This window comes from Vulpes vulpes, chromosome 2 (assembly GCF_048418805.1).
Source record: "Vulpes vulpes isolate BD-2025 chromosome 2, VulVul3, whole genome shotgun sequence".
NCBI classification, from domain to species: domain Eukaryota; kingdom Metazoa; phylum Chordata; class Mammalia; order Carnivora; family Canidae; genus Vulpes; species Vulpes vulpes.
The window spans coordinates 130,906,332-130,924,315 of NC_132781.1; the positions used below are offsets into that span (position 1 = coordinate 130,906,332).

Genomic DNA, 17,984 nt, shown 5'->3' on the forward strand with positions numbered 1-17,984 from the left:
GCAAGAGCTTTTGTTGCCTAGTTACCCTTATGTCCTCACAGGCCTGGGTGCCTAACTTGTGTAAATGAATTCAATCCAGGAAATGATCCCCAACTTGGACACTTCAGGGTTTACTCAAACCAAACAGTGTTTTGTTTATAAATGGTCTTAGAATTTCATTCATTCCTTTAGGGTGAGGACAGGAAGGAGAGACACAGAGGACATGAAGCAGAAATCCAAAATGTATATACTATGTCTAAATATTTTAATTTATGATAAACCTTAATGTCATCTTTGGTTTCAAGGATGGGAATTCACTGTGAGGTATTATCTGAGACCAGAAAAATCCAATGTACTTCAATTACCTGCATGCTACGTTAATTCAGATAGGATATTATTTAGGGTTTTCTGTCATAGTAAAAAACCAAAGCAAGAATATAGTCATGTTAATGCCATTTTGTGGGTAGGGATGGGGAGAGAGAAAGCAATTATAAAATCCTAAAGCTTAGGGAGTCAGAGAATATTATAAGCATTATAAATTAAAATGTTTAGTGCCTACAAATTCACTTTTAATAGATGTAAAAAGTGTAGAACTAAAAAGCTTAGTTGAACATTTTTCCAAGCTATTCTCATAACATTTCAACAGAGAAATAAAGGATGAGCATTTTTATTTCCATTTTATAGGCAAGAGATCTTTACATAAAGTTTTAAGTTTCATAAATTGTCCCTAATTTGTCTTAGGTTAAAATTAGAGATTAATTTATAAATTTATCATTGGCTCTCACTAATAACACATCTTCTACTCCAAGCCCATTTATTCATTGAATGCTCTCTGCCTTGATAAAGCTTCTAGTGAAAGAGAGAAGACAGATTTTAGACAAATAATTCCAAAAATAATTAATTAAATTAAATGAATATTATAAAAGAGACAGCACATTCTGAAAGCACAGGACTCCTAACCTTTTTAGGTACATTAATTTTCACTTGAAGAAATCAAAGCTAGTACCAAAGTATGGAATATAAATGACACGATTTTACTCTGACATGTTTTCAGTCTTAAAGGGATTTCTTAAATACCACTAAAAGATCTTTTTTTATTTTATTTTAATTACAGTATAGTTAACATATAGAACACTACAATATCTTAAGATGACTACTTTTAGTATTATACAAATTGATACACAAAAGTTAAACAATCAAAATGAAATATAAATGATATATCACCATTATTTTGAAGACTGAGGGAGAATTAGTTGGTTCCACATTTTTTCTTGCAAGTCATACCTATTTTTTAAAAAGCCTATATACTATAATCATCTTGGCATGATTGTCTAAGATGTCTCTGACCCCGAAACCATGTAATCCTGTGTATTTAGTTTAATCCAAACCAAAATAATTCTGTACAATTTCTGATTTTAAGACACTTTCTAGGCTTATCAAAAACCTACAGATGTCCTTTCTTCAGCAGTAAAATTATACCCTGAGGAATTATACCACTGTATTGAAGTTTCTTCATTGTCTTTTGGATGATGACAAACAACCAGATGCAGCACGATGGTGGTTCAGGTATCCTGGAACATACTATATATGTTGTAGAAAATAAACTCTGATTATATTTTAAGTGCTATATTTTATCATTCATTTAGAAATAGATTTTGAATGCCTAATCCACTCTATTCACCAAACCGCAAACAGGTCCTCTTTGAAGTTTCCTGTCTTTACTTCTTGAGGTGAATTCCTTAAATTTCACAAAGTACAACACTGGATTCATTTACCAATCTGTACCTTCTATCAGCCACAAATTTCCTATTTTATTAGGATCTAAGCATAATTCTCTTTTGAGTTTTTCTAATATAAAGACATAGTTCACCATACACACACACAGGAATCAATACCTCTTTTTTGGTACAAGTGTATTGTATAAAAGGACAAACGTGCTAATGTCACCAGCAGAACACAAGCTGCAGCCTGCTTTTCTCATAGTGAAGTGAGACGTCATCATCTGTCTTTACCCTCTCATCCATTTTTTTCTGTTAATAAAAGGTAAATGCTGATGAGCCTGCTGGGTGGCTGAAGACTCCACCTTTGGACACAGAATGACAATATCCTAATTAAAGTTGTGTACAGCTACATTCCATGTCATTTATTTTATTGTAACTTTGACCAAATGAATTAATCAGCTCTCATTTTGATTATATCCAACTATTACGCAGAGCCTTACACTTCATGGACATTTTATCCATGTTCTTAATCATTCAAATTGGCATTTAGGGTATGAGGTAATAAAAAGCATAATGACCAATTATATATTATTGGTATAGGTGATATTATGTGTATGTTCATTCAAGACTAATGTCACCTTATTATGACCTATTTCACAATGCCAGAGTCAGTCCCTAAGTAATTTGTCAGATAATAAACACTGGCATTAACTCTCTCAGTACCCTAAATGTGCACTCTTGTTTCATTAACTTCAAGACATATGAGGTAATATTTTAAGCAATAAGGTGCTTTTAGCTTCTTTAACATTCCTACTTAAAATTAGATGAACCTGGAATTCTTTAATAACTGTGAAATTTCACAAAGAAAACTCCCTTCTCTCTATGAAGTAGAATACTTTATTTTAGCTGAACAAAGTAGGAACGCCTGGGTGGCTCAGTGGTTGAGCATCTGCCTTTGGCTCAGGTTGGATCCTGGGGTCCTGGGATCTAATCCCGTATCAGGCTCCCCATAGGGAACCTGCTACTCCTTCTGCCTGTGTCTCTGCCTCTCTCTCTCTGTGTCTCTCATGAATATATAAATAAAATCTTAAAAAAAAAGAATAAAATAAAATCTTAAAAATATAATTTAAAATAAGAGGCCAATACATATACATATATATATATACACACACACACATATTGTCCCCTGTGTTATTTTATATATACACATTAATATGTATATTATATAGCTACACACAAAATATACATATATCTATGGTGTCTATCCCACTGGTTGAAAAGTTGGTTGGTGGTCTTGTGTTTGGCTTATTTCTATTTTTTTTAAGATTTTATTTATTTATTCATGATAGACCTAGAGAGAGAGAGAGAGAGAGGCAGAGACACAGGCAGAGGAAGAAGCAGGCTCCATGGAGGGAGCCCAACGCAGGACTCGATTCCGGGACTCCAGGATCACGCCCTGGGCCAAAGGCAGGTGCTAAACCACTGAGCCACCCAGGGATATCCTTATTTCTATTTTTTTTAAAGATTTTTTATTTGTTTATTCATGAGAGACGCAGAGAAAGAGAGAGAGAATGGCAGAGACACAGGCAGAGGGAGAAGCAGGCTCCATGCAGGGAGCCTGACATGGGACTCGATCCCAGGTCTCCAGGATCACGCCCTGGGCTGAAGGTGGCGCTAAACCACTGAGCCATCCGGGCTGCCCATGGCTTATTTCTTCTTAGAATTTTGTACCTATAATCATAATTCTTTACAGTACTTTTAGGGTACTGTTGTCCTGAGCTTCCCTTTCTGTTCGGAAAAAGATGGATCACTCTTGGTCACATCTTAGCCACCCGCTAAGAGCAAACCATACATAGGGGAAAGCATAGGCAACCAGAGATCCTTTTGTGCCTTGCCAGGACAAGGTTACAAACATGAAATACAATTTTAATGGTAACATTTGAAAATAACCAAATTCTCAACCAAAGGATGCTCATTAAGACCATAGCCTTTTCGGGCAGCCCCGGTGGTGCAGCGGTTTAGCACCGCCTGAAGCCCAGGGTGTGATCCTAGAGACCTGGGATTGAGTCCCACCTCAGGCTCCCTGCATGGAGCCTGCTTCTCCTTCTGCCTGTGTCTCTGTCTCTGTCTCTGTCTCTCTCTCTCTCTCTGTCTCATGAATAAATACTTAAAAAAAAAAAAGACCATAGCCTTTTCACTTTAAGTATTTTCTCCTAAATAAGCATATTTGGTTCTGTATCAAATGTTATTCTCTTGCCTGGGTTATTTCCACCTACAGGAAACACACAAAACAAAACAAAATAAATTAAAACAAAGACTGTGGGGAAAGGGAGTAAGATTGGACAACTAACACATTCCTAAGACATTCTAAAATTTAGCTCTGTCCAGAATGCTACAATATTCATAGACGGCAAGAAGCAACTCAACAAATATAAAGAGGTAATTACAGTTGTGAAGTCATTATCAAGGAGTAAGAAGAGGGGGAAAAGATTCATGTAGGACATCACAAAGATCAGTGGCATCAACAAATACAGTCATATATTCCAAACTGCCTATTATTTAGCTTTCTCAGAAGGCGGACAGCTCTTGGAGGGAAGGGACCATACACCTTTTGATTGAGTAGGATTCTCTTATATCATATTATAGACTGAAAATATCTGTTACATTTACTATCTTTAAAAAAAAAGCTGTAGTATAAAATCACAAAAAAATAAAACCTTAGTAGTCTACCAATGAAATTTCTGCTCACACAGAGGTACTTCCCTCTGCTGTTTCGTGTAAGCTCCAAACACTCAGAAACAATGACAAATTTGCATAGGAGTCTGTGCAGAGAGAGAGAACAAGGGGAAATCAGTGTGGCTAATGTCTTTAAGGTGTGCACACATCTCTGTAGTTCATTTCTCACACCTTCCTTCAAACCAAAGATAAATAAATTATAAAAACTGGTCTAGGGCAGGCCTGGTGGCTTAGCGGTTTGGCGCTGCCTTCAGCCCAGGGTATGATCCTGGGGACCCAGGATCAAGTCCCATGTCGGGCTCCCTGCGTGGAGCCTGCTTCTCCCTCTGCCTATGTCTCTGTATCTCTCATGAATAAATAAACAAAATCTTAAAAAAAAAATACTGGTCTAAAACAACCCAGCCCAGTCTCCTTTCCAGTAACAATAAATTGTATATATAAAAAATTGCATATATAGTATATTACACATGATGTATTATATATAATAAAATATGCATATATTGCACATATAAAAGTAGCTAGGTACCATGCCTTGTCCTAAGCACTTTCATATATTTTCTCACTTCATCCACATAATAACTCTTAGGCAGTAGAAAGAATTATCCGTAAAAGATAAGAAAATTGAAAGAGCCTAAAGTTAGGTGACTTCCCCAAGGTGAACCAGTAAGTTGTGGAGCTAGGCCTCAAAGCCAGGAAGTTTGACCGCAGAGCCTGTGCTGTGATCCTCTACTCTATGCCATCTGCATCAAATACCACAGCATGGAGAGGGTGATAACAGAAAAAAGCAAAATCACTTACAAATGGGAAAAGAAAAGGTAAAAGCTTAACAATGAAACCAAGATGGAAGGGAGGTAAGAGATGAGAGGTAAAGAAGGGAAGAAAAGAAAAGTGAATAAAGACAATATACAAACACTAATAAAAGAAGGAAGTACCATGAACTTCCGTATCCTCGCTGTACAATTTTCCTAATGATACCATAGGGTGATAAGAAGCCCTTCAGTGGCTGCTCATTGCCTTTCAACTGATTTCAGTATAAAACCTGGGTAATTGCCATGTCAAAAACTTGTAAAAGACAGTACCAATTTATGTATGAATCATATTTCAACTTCTCCTCCTAAAAAATGCCTGACTTCTTCATTGTCAGTAAAATACGGAGTCTTCCTTGAAGTCATCATCACTGCATTTTCTAGCTCAACTCAAAATACAAAAGATCACTGGCCTATATTAAATGTCTTTTCCAGGGTGGAAAAGGGTAGCTCAGTGGTTGAGCATCTGCCTTTGGCTCAGGTCGCAATCCTGGGGGTCCTGGGATCTAATCCTGCATCGAGCTCCTCACAGGGAGCTTGCCTCTCCCTCTGCCTCTCTCTCTCTCTCTCTCTCTCTCATGAATAAATAAATAAAAATCTTTAAAAAAAATGTCTTTCCCAAATGAGGCTTATAGGCAATACTGAGAATTGGAAGCATGAACCCCCCAAATAGAAGTTTATACTGAAACTCTGCTCTATGTCTGTCATATATGAATGACAGAGAAAGAGGAGGAGCAGCAGCAGTGACACAATTCATAGAAAGTACATGGCCAACATCAGTGATCAGTGTGTGAATTTCCCCTGCAAGAGAGACAGCAGAGTGTTTAGATTAGGTGACTGTGCTGTAAGTGAGCTCTGAATAATCACAGATTCTTCTCATTCTATGATTCCATGTATCTCTAATTTGAAAGTACAATGATATATTCCAAAAGAGAAGTTAAGGGGCTCAAGTTCTGAGCTCTGCTCTCAATGTTTGGCAACTTACCTTATCTTTCTGGGCCCGAGTTTCTGTCTCTTTAAAATAAAGTATCCTTTCCAGTTTTTAGAATCTATGACTTTTCATTTACAACTGCATTTGGCGGTCAACATTTTGCACATGCAAGCTGCCCTGTGTGCACAGCAGCATACATGCATGTGTGTGCAGACACACAAATTTCTACTTTGATATTATTATGACTTTCTATGGATGGGGAGAACTTACACCCATTTTATTAAAGTTCAGTGTTTATCTAAAGATTTCGTTGGATAGCACATTTAACATCTCACCAGAAAACCTTTCTTACATATATAAATAATTGTTTTAGAATTGAAATTTTAGCCATACTTTAAGATTAATAAAAATAGTGGGCTCTTCTATGATAGAGATAGGTAATTGAATGACAGCTCATGCTTGATGAAAGCAAAGTCTTTGCACAGAAGAAATTAGAAACTAATGGACACTGAGATGATGACAGGAAAAGGTATGAAGGTGTTATGCAAGATGGAGATAGAGACTGGTAATCAATCCAGCAAATATCCAAAAGTTTAAAACTTGAAAAGTAACAAAACACAAGTGTTAGGATATGCTTATCTTCACATGCAGTCATGTGGGTCATCTGCAATGAGGCATCTGAAAGCTCATATGCCTTAGAGGCCTAAAGTATGCTGGTAGAATTTAGTCATGAGAAAACTTTAAAAGAACGTCATGAAATCAACAGAAATTGGCAACAAAAATTTTCCCAAAATGAAACTGAGGCTATAGATCCTCAAAAACCAGGAGGGTAGTTTCTTGCCCCTTCCACAAAGAATGTTCTACAGGACTCTTCTTCTGTCATGCATCTATTAAAATTTAGTGTTCCTAGGATCCCAGCCCACCTCACTTTCACAGAATAAACTCATTCACTCTTACAGATTTAACAGCAGCTTATATCTGATGACTTCTATGTATGTACCTCCAGCTGCAACGTGTACACTTCAATGCTTATCAGTCTTTGCAGACTGTGTGTCTCACAGGAACCTCAAAGGCAACATGCTCAAATTTAACTATCTTTCCCCTCAAACCAGCTCATTTTTTTTTAAGATTTTATTTTTAAGTAATCTCTGCACCCATCGTGGGGCTTGAACTCACAACCCCAAAACCAAGAGTCACATACTTCACTCAATGAACCAGCCAGGCTACTCTTGTCCTATTTTCTTCTCTCCCCACCCCCGACAGTACAATCATCCACCCAGGAAACCTAGCTAGAATTACAGACATCATTCCTGACTGTCTCTCACTCTCAGCAACCAAAGAAGCAGCAAGTAATACTGATTTTTACTTTCTAATTTTTTAGATCTAATGTACCTTGCCTCCTTTCTGGCCACCTTTGGACAGGTTCTGAGGTCTTACTTTGGCTATTAAAACATTTTAATTGATCTTTTGCCTCTTAAACTTGTTCTTTGTGCAACCAACAATCTTTGAAAAGCACAATTCCATCCATTTCTCTCCCTTGCTGAACATACTTCAGTATCTTTTGAGCCCTTTGAGCCCCTCCCACCCTAAGCATCACAACAGGATTATTAGTTCCTTTGGAGCTGATCCCTCTCAGCCAGCCCCTCAGGTTTATTTCTCATTACTCCATGACCTATTGTTTTGTTTTAGCAACACTAAAATACTCAGATTCCTCCACATACTTGGCCTTAGCTAATATACCTGTGATTCCAATATGCACTCTTTGCCCCCCAAAACCATGAAACCCTCCTTCAATCTATCCTTTATCAACCAAAATAAATCTTTCACATCTGTAAATAGCCAGATCTGCTAATACCTCCTCTCATAAGCGTTTCCTCATTCGCTTCCTCCTCAATAACCCTTTCCCAGCCCCAGGGTACTATCTCTAGCTTCCATTTAGAATATTATATTGCTCTTATTTTCTTATTTCTGGGCTGGTCTCTCTCACTAGCTAGCTGTGAGATCACTGAGGTCAGATTATTTGATGAGCACACTATCTTCCACTCCATAAATACTGAGTTAAATAACTAACATAAAAATAATACCAGATTCCTAACTTCAGTGTTTTGTTCTTGTATTTAGATGAGGTCTGGATATAGGTATTTATAATGAAGGCCATTTTTTCATCTGAAGGGAAGGAGATGACATATTCACAAAGAAGTTAAGTTACATAATTCTCACTTCTAGGTTTGGAACACAGTATTACAACTGACTGCAATCATGTTGATACAAAATGTTTGTACAAGTATGACTGTTCTGGACAGAAACTTAGTAAGATTCTCCAAATCTGCTGTTTTACAGATTGTTGGGTTTAGATCCTCTGTTTGAAGTATAAAAAAATCACAAGGAAATACCGTACAACTGACCCTCAATTAGCCAAACCCACGAAAAAGCAAGGGGCCAAAAGTTGATGTTTAAAGGTCACCTGAGGGCACCTGGGTGGTGCAGTCAGTTAAGCAACTGACTCCTGTTTCAGCTCAGATCATGATCTCAGGGTCGTGAGATTGAATCCGCCTTAGGCTCAGTGCTCAGCATGGAGTCTGCTTGAGATTTTCTCTTCCTGTCCCTCTGCTCCTCCCACTTTTGCATGCACTCTCTCTCTCAAATAAGTGAATAAATCTTTTTAAAAAAATAAAATAAAGGACATTTGAAAAAGTGGTGAGATTTTAAAAGCTCCTGAACGTGTAACTAAAGCTCTGAGCACTTTAAGTGACGGTGATTGATCTCACTCCTGTCTCAGAATCATTAAAATTCCACTTGAGTATGATAAAAATGAGTAGTGTAATAAACTGTGGATACTCCTGGTTTTATTTTTATTTACTTTTTTGCATTTAATCTGCTGATTTTATATTATACTAAGAGAAGACAATTCTATAAGCAGTCTCCCAAACCAAAATAATGAAAAGTGAAAGAAAGAAAGAAAGAAAGAAAGAAAGAAAGAAAGAAAGAAAGAAAGAAAGAAAGAAAGAAAGAAAGAAAAGAAAAGAAAAAAGAAAAGAAAGCAAGCCTTCAGAGTTAAATGATAAATCCCCTTAAGAGTTATTTATCCTTTATAAAATATTCCTCTTTTTGTTTTGGGATTTTAACACTATTATTGTGAACATTGTCTATCCAAATATATAAAGATATAAATGGAAGTAAAATCCTCAGAAAATGCCATCTATACTCTTAACTTGTTTCCTAGGGGAAGAAAAGATAAAATAAATAAGACCTACTAAAAAGTATTTCTATAAGAAGCTCTTTTATGGAATGAAGCTAACAGGGAACTGGTAAAAGAAAGATCATAAATGTTAGAATACTCCATAATGACATCTGCAAGGTTACTATTAAAATACAATGAAGGAGTCTATATAGCCAGCCTCTTAATTCCCTGTAACATTTTAGAGACAAAAAGTGCAAGCCAGGATTGCCATTAATATGATAGATAGATGCCATATGATAACACCATAATAGGAAAATCTTCCTTGTTTGTTTTTATGAAGAAAAATAAATTTCCAAATCACAGTTATTTATTGTTATAGAATCCTGAATGGTTACCTTAACTCATATCTTCATGTTGAAAAAAGCGCACACACATACACACATATACATTTTATTGAACGGATGCCTTCCATATCGGTACACTGTTTCTAGCCTCTGTGGGAAACTAGAAACAACGATGAAATTAGAAATTCTACCTATCCTCATATTATCTAATATGTATAATTTTTTTCAACAAGAATGTACTTCTTTTCTTCATGATACTGCAATGGCAGGTACATGGCATTATGCATTTGGCAAAACCCATAATACACTGAAAATTTTGCTAAGAACTGTTCGCTTTTGTGTTGTGGGCATCTGAGAAGATTAGTGGCAACTGTCTGTAATCTTTGCACCTCTGGTTTCTTAAATTCTGCTAGCAGCCTTCCTAATTCCCTAATTCTGAGCTCTTGGGATAACTGCATAAGTTGATAATTACTTGTATCATATGCTGTCCTATGTGAAATTCCTAGAATATGGTTGTATATATTTATTATCTCTCCCATCACAGATGCCAGCAAAGGGGAGGAGAAATGTACAAAACCATAATGGTAGCAAGGAACAGGAACAGTCATCAGAAAACAGAAGATTTCAACAAATGAAGGTGCTAAGACAGATAAAATGATACTTAATGAAACAGTAAAATAAATCACAGTTTGAAGTGCCTAAAAGGGATATAAATGAGGGAGAGAGAAATTGAGATTGCCTTGTCTAACCAAGATGGTTTAGAAATCCAAAACATCAAGTACAGTGAAGTCAGGAAAGAGGACAGAAGTGAAAAGAAGAACTGATAATAAAAGTTTTCTCTAAGTCTCTAAATCTAAAAGGAGTTACTACCCATTCCAGGTGTTATGTCTTACTGCAAGAGGGAAATATTCGAAGACCCTTCACTAAAAGCAAAAACTTCACTGATATAAGTAAATAAAGGGAAATATTAATAGCTCCACATGAAAGACCTCCATAATCTGGCATGTTCTGATCATCCATCAAACCATTAATTCAGCACCATCACCCTAAAGCAAAATGCAAGTCAGAGTTCATTCAGCTTTCCATCCCCTGAACTTGAATAAAAGGAAGACCATGGCTCATCAGGCATCTGAAGAAAACCTGCCTTGAAAGAGACAAAGGAGAAAAAAATGAAAAAAAAAAAAAAGAAAGAAAAAAAAGAAATGAAATGAAAAAAAATTGGAGAAAATTCATTAATACTTGCAATTACTATCCTAAGAGAGATGTAAGAAAATATTTCTTCACTATAACACAATCAAGATGTCATGGTAATGTAATAATCAGAGAACAAGAAAGAGCTAATAAAAACAGGATTGCTAAAAGAGTCAATGGAAGGGTTAAAATATAAATATGAGGGCAGCCTGGGTGGCTCAGCGGTTTAGTACCGCCTTCAGCCCAGGGCATGATCTTGGAAACCCGGGATCGAGTCCCACGTCGGGCTCCCTGCGTGGAGCCTGCTTCTCCCTTGGCCTGTGTCTCTGCCTTTCTCTCTCTCCTCTCTGTGTTTCTCATGAATAAATAAATATATATATATTTAAATATGAGAGACATTCCTAGAAAGTAGAATTTCAACTTTTAAAAAGGATTTTATTTATTTACTGAGAGAGAAAAAGAGAGAGAGAGAGCAAGAGCACAAATGGAGGGAAGCAGAGGGAGAAGCAGACTCCCTTTTAAGCAGGGAGCCCAATACAAAGGCTCCATCCTAGGACCCTGGGATCATGACCTGAGCCAAAGGCAGATGCTTAACTGACTGAGCCACCCAGGTGCCTCTAGAATTTCTTTAGAAGACAAAAAATAAGGTAGGAAAAATAAGACACGGTGAAATTCATCTTAGAGTTTCTACAGCCAACTAATAATTTTCCTGGAATAAGAAAACAGAGAATACTGAAGATGATACATTATCACAGAAATACTGTAAGAATATTTTGTAGAACTTTTAGGTTCAAGTATGGAGATTCAAAAGACCCAAAGCAGTGTGTAGAGATTGTACCAATAAGCTAAGGCTGCCTGAGGAACCTGCCAGAGTGTTACAGGGAAAATTGTATCAGCCACAAGAGGAAGCCACCCCAGGTGTGATACTGAAGACTACTTCAGCCACTGCTTGCATTCTTCTCTGCTAGAATCATTTCATTCATTCTCATAGTTTAAATGCAATCTGCATGTGATGACTCATAAAATTAGATCTCCAGTTGCAACTTCAAGACCTGCAAGTCTGCTCTACCTGCATACCTTGCAGGAAAGTGAAATATACTATGTTCAAATTTGATTTACCATCCATCCTCACATAATAGCTCTTCTTTCTGTTTCTTTATTCCTCCTGCACCTGTTTTCTCTTGATGTTGTAGGGGCTACAAGTAGGTCCCCCCAAAATGCGCCACTTCAGCATGGCAGATTATTTTAAGCCGAAAACAAGAAGCAGCTTTAACCTTCCTCCTAATTGCCTAAAAATAATTTAGAGAGAGGACCTGCCCGGTAAGAGAGCTGCCACCATAGATAACCACAGTCTAATAATTTGAACCAGAGGTGGTAGACAGGGAGGAATTTAGCAAAGTCTGTTTGTTAAAATTCTTGACTCTCTCCCATTGTTTCTGAACAGTCCAGCAAACATTTGTTCACGAAACATTTACTCTTCCGTATCTGTGAATTGCTTTTCTTCCCTTTGACGTTCCAGACCCCATACCTCCTCCTTAACTCAGGATGGCATATATTATTCATTTTGCCTGACTGTCTTTGGAGTCTCATGCTTATGCAAATTCCCCACACATATGAAATTACACTAGGTTTTCTCCTGTTGATCTGTCTCATGCCAATTTAATTCTGAGCCCAGTTATAAGAACATTTTTTCCCCTCTCCAACAGTAAGACAATAATCCATCAAATAGAAACAACTCGATACCTGGGAGTCACCCTTTATTCTGCTCTCTCACCATCAGCATACAAACAGCCACAGCATTCTGTCAATTTCACTTGCTTTTAAAAAAAGCCTCCAATCCATCTTCCCTCTTCCATTCTTACTAGCCTTATGTAGAGTCATACAAATTTGCAGTAATCAAAGGTAGTATTGGCAAGGCACTAGACAAATTTATTATGGAACAGAATACAGGTCAAAACCAGACCAGGTATATATGAAAACTTACTACAATGACATGGAAATCTTACCATAATCAAGGTAGCATTTCAAGTAGACGAAGAAAACAGGGCTATTTCAGTATATGGTGATGGGAGCACTGGTATCCATTTAGAAAAAAAGATATAATCCTTTATGGCACAAGCATAATCGCATTTACAGATGGATTTAAAACCTAAATGTAATAAACAGAACTATGAAAGTATTAAAAGAAAAAATGAGATTATAAGACCTTAAAGACTTCTTTAACAGAGGAGATAAGAAAAATACAGTATGCAAATCCTTGAATACAAAGCAGTAGAGGCTCCCATCTTCCCTCTGTAGTATAAACAAGAGTGATCGTGAAGACAGTTTGTAAGCAAGCTTTTCCCGATGTATTGTTATTCCTTGCTCCATTTCTCTTTCCATACTCATGCTATTAAACTATTTTATAACCTTATTCTCTGAACTTCCTCTTCTACATCATCATCTTGAATTTCAAGCTTAAATGCTCCAAACTGTGTCAGCCATCGTCCATGCAGCCTCTCCTATCTCTTTGTCCATCAAATGCAAAAACCCACAAGTGAGTTAGAGTTATCCTATGTAGCACTCACTGTATTTCAGGCTTTGTACCAAGCACCTTACATACCTCATTTTTAATCTTCAAGACAACTTTCAAGAGAGTTTATAATTGCTTCAATCTCTTTTTCTTAGGAAAACCACTTTTCTTAAAAGCTGATATATACTTACCTAAAATTTACATATAAAGGAAAGAAAGAACAAGAATGAAATGAAAACAATTGTACAATTTCAGCACTAAACAGAAAGCATTAATTAATGTTAGGTAAACATGATTTCAGACATCTTTCTAAGAATGTATTAGATAGATGGTTTGGTTCATAGAAAGAAGAGAAATGAGAGAAATATTTCCCTAAAAATGTGAATTGTGTACTACTATTATTTTTATTTAAAATTATTAATTTAATTATAATTATTATCAACAGTAGGAAAATAACTTGAAAACATAATTATTAAACTTTATATAGCCACAAGATATTGTGTTAGGAAAAGTAGACAACTCACCCTTCTCTTTTTTGAAAAAGAAGAACATCTTAGTGTTTTCACATTCTCTCTTTCTATCTCTCCTTCCCTTCCTCCTATCCTCCTCTCTCCTCCTAATTGTTATTCTTACAATAACTGGGTTTGTAACACGTATAGCCTCTCTGCAATCACAGTTCCTATTGTTGTTTATAATTCATCCTATAGATGAATTTCTTACAGAGCAATTACTCTGGAACATTCCTTATAAGATTTACCACTGTTTGTAAATTGTGTATTTGATTAGTGCATTTTTTTCTCCCCAAAGATTTAAGTTCCATCAAGTCAGGGACCACTATTACATCAAACCTCATGCGATACCTGACACAGAAAAAGTATTCAATAAATATTTTCTGAATGAGGAAGCAAATGTGTTAAGGGCCCCATGAAGTGAGCATAGAGTACAATAATAATGGGGATTCAGAAGGGGGTGAGGAACTCAAGAACTTTCTAGAAGATGCTATATCTGAGGACCATTGGATTGAGATAGATGACGGTGTCACAAGTTAATTTGCATTTTTATTTTACTGGTGGAATGGAGTAGCAGAAGAGTGGCCCAATGAGATATGCGCGTGATATATTTTTATACATTATGTGTTTTACACAAAAAAAAACTGTCTTGAAGGATAATACCTAAATTATCCTTCCAAGTTATCTGAGGGTAAATTGATTTCAAATAACTTTTTCTCTTTTTTCTATCTCTAAGATCTATCTCCTAAAGAATAAACACATATCAGTTTCATCATCAGATGAAAAATAATAAAGCAGTTTTTATTTTGGAAAAATACATCTCCATAGCAATTAACATCTATGAAAGGCTTACATTGTGCCACAAAATGCTCTAAAAACCTTCATAGTATCAATTTATTTAATATTTGAAACAAAACTGTGAAGTATGATTTATTGTGGTGTCCATTTTATGGATGAGGACAATGAGAACTAAGAGAGGTCAAATACTTTGCTCAAGGTCACATAGCTATTAAGGAGAGGAACTAACATTTGAAACCAAGCTGTCTAGCACCAGAGTTTATGCCACTAACCAAAACTACCCCTCAGAGCAGAGCAATTTCATAATCTGAGCTCTATACTGTTTTCAATTAGAAGAAACCCAGGCAGTGTTACTAACAGGCACAGACAGCCTCCACTGTGCAATCTCCTCATTTTCCATTCATCCACTTTAAAATAGGAAGACTTTCGAGCTTGTTCATTTGACTCTCTTTACCAAAAAGAGGCCACAAGAACAGCTAGGAACATGCCACACAAAATCCATTAAGATGCTATCTATTGAACCACTCGCGTATGAAATCAAACCCCTCCTTTACTTTTTCTCCATCTTCTTTTCTTAGATTAAGGCAATGGATAATTCATCACCTTTCCTCAAAGGGCCATTTCCAATACCTTCAATTATATTGGCATTTCTTATCCCAATATAAATGTCATGCCTCATCAGGGTCACATAATGAAATGTGATGTGTTCTGTTTGCCTGAGTTTTCAAGGGCATTTGGCGACTGCTGTTCTGTATACCCAATGCATCATTCTACCGACTTAACTAAAAAAAAGAGAGCAGGAACTGCAGGTAATTCTTACCCTCTAGGCAAAGCCCATGCCTTTATGTAGGATGGAAAACCAAACACAGTAGTGAATCAATCCTAATAAATACACACAATGTTATTTCTGGGCCTTTCTGGTTTCCTTTTTTGCTCAACTCAGAAAGATTCAGAAAAGCATGTGTTGAATAAAAGCTTCTTTCTCCAAAGAAGTTCTTTGTTCTACTACTAAGAAATTGGATAAGTCAGATAGAATCTATGTTTAACCATGACTCCTTAAAAGCTAGGTTATTGCACATACATGTGTGTGTATGACCTCTTTTTTCATGTCTGAAATTTACGTTTTCCACACACTTTCTATATTATATCTTACAGTGATTAAGTGTGTGAGTAGGTTACATGACCCTAAAAGTTTTATCAATACTTTAAAACTTATTGTATGTCCCTGCACACAGCATATTCTTGCATGGTAGTTCTACCTATTTCATGGAGATTAGCAGTCTCCCAATAGCATAGTAGAGTTTTTATAACCAACTCAGTTCAGTGAAACTATGTAGACAGTTGACCTAGAAAACAAAAATGAAATATTCAATTTGGGATCTAGAATCATTTAATTCAGCTAACTATATAATTATCAACTCTCTGTCTCATTCTATACTGTGTGATTCCTTCCTAAAGCATAAAATCACCTCAGGAAAAAGACCAATAAAGTCTCAGATGAAACAACACTTTTTTCTCATTTATGCTTTTATTAGGTGAGTCATCTCTTTCGTAATCATTACTCTGCCTTGGTCTATGTTATTTAAGTTCCTTCTTTTAACTAATCTCATTTGCTTCCATCTATGCTGATCTGCATTGTTTTCTCCCGAGACACAGTGAAAAGAAAATTGTTGTGCTTTTATCTATTCATGTGTTCTTTCTATAATCCAGCAGGGAGCTCAGTACTCAATAAAGCATTTTACTGTCACACGATTACATCGTCATCCATCACCATCTATAATTTTTCTTGCTTTTCTGTAATTTCTGATGCTTCTACAATGATCAAAGACAATAAAATAACAAAATAAAAGAGGGAAAAGCAATTTCAAAAATAAGAGTAATAAATGGATAGCATTCTCTGCTCTCTTTTGACATAAATAAATTCAGTCCTCTGACATCTGATGTATTCACTCATATATGCCCACATTTCACTTACTCATGTTCCTCAAGTCTTTTAACTCTGGGGGGGATAAAAAACTGCTGAGGTGTCTTGCATGTTCCACTGCTAAACTCTACTGCTTGCCTCCACACTAAGGTATGACAAGTGTTCTTTAAAGTGAAATCTGGTGCTCGCTTAGGCAGCACACAGACCGAAATTGTAATGATACAGAGAAGATTAGCATGGCCCCTGTGCAAGGATGACATGCAAATTAGTGAAGTGTTCCAGAAGAAAGAAAGAAAGAAAGAAAGAAAGAAAGAAAGAAAGAAAGAAAGAAAGAAAGAAAGAAAAGAAAGAAAAAAGAAGAAAGAAAAGAAAAGAAAAGAAAAGAAAAGAAAGAAAAGAAAAAAAAGAAAAGAAAAGAAAAGAAAAGAAAAGAAAAGAAAAAAGAAAAGAAAAGAAAGAAAAGAAAAGAAAAATCTATGTTGCAGACAAGGACGGCAGGAAAACAGATTGGCTGGGCCCAGTTACAGGTCCCTTCACCTGGCTTTGCAAATGTAAACTTGGACTGAAAGAAACAGAAGGAAAGCTCAGTCTATTTCTTTGAACATCAGGAGGGAAGACACACGAGTTCTCCTTGAATTTTCTTATAAATTGTTCCATGTCTCAAAAAAAAATGAAGTTATTATTCGTGTAAATACAAGAATGTATCTAAAATTTAGAAAATCTAATTGAGCTTAAGAAGAAAAGCTACATTAGAACACCACTGTGTCTTGATGGACCCCAAGTTTCCAACATTTGGAGAACTTCAGCACCTCATTGCTTATTTATCAGCATGGTTTTTCCAACCTCCCACTTCTAAAAATGCTATAGTTGGTTTCGGTGAATGAAAGATCATATGATGACTTCAAAGAACCCCTTAAGCAGCTCCTCCTCCTTCTCCTCTCTCTTCTTCAAAGCATCATATAACAAGTCAGTAAGCCATGTCCCAGGTATAATCCTGGGGGCACACTAATTTATTATCTTTAATTTTCAAAAGTTCTGCAAGATAATAAGTATTATTCATTTTCTTCATTTGCTAAGAATGAAACTCAGTGTTAGAGAGTTTACATAGCTTGCCACTCCTGGCAGGTAGTAAGTAAGGCAGCTAGTATTCAGGATCAGGTCTGACTGGTCCCAAACTTGTGGTCTTTCATTCAGGTCTGACTGGTCCCAAACTTGTGGTCTTTCATTCTACAAGTCCAGAATGTATCAGTAGGCTTAACCCTAATCATAGAGGCTTCCCCAGGGACTAAAGAGCTATATCACAGAGATGGTTACAGGTGGGATTTGATAAAGCAAATTTTCAACATTTAATG

At 36.3% G+C, this 17,984-nt stretch overlaps 1 protein-coding gene and 1 non-coding gene across 24 annotated transcripts in view; one reads left to right on the forward strand and one right to left on the reverse strand.

Annotated features, from left to right (window-relative positions):
* PDE4D (phosphodiesterase 4D) overlaps nt 1–17,984 on the reverse strand; it is a 1,410,178-nt gene that overhangs the window by 956,417 nt on the left and 435,777 nt on the right. The window lies entirely within an intron of this gene.
* LOC112908360 (U6 spliceosomal RNA) lies at nt 16,814–16,920 on the forward strand. The gene has a single exon (XR_003232909.2). It is a non-coding gene; the product is annotated as a U6 spliceosomal RNA (small nuclear RNA).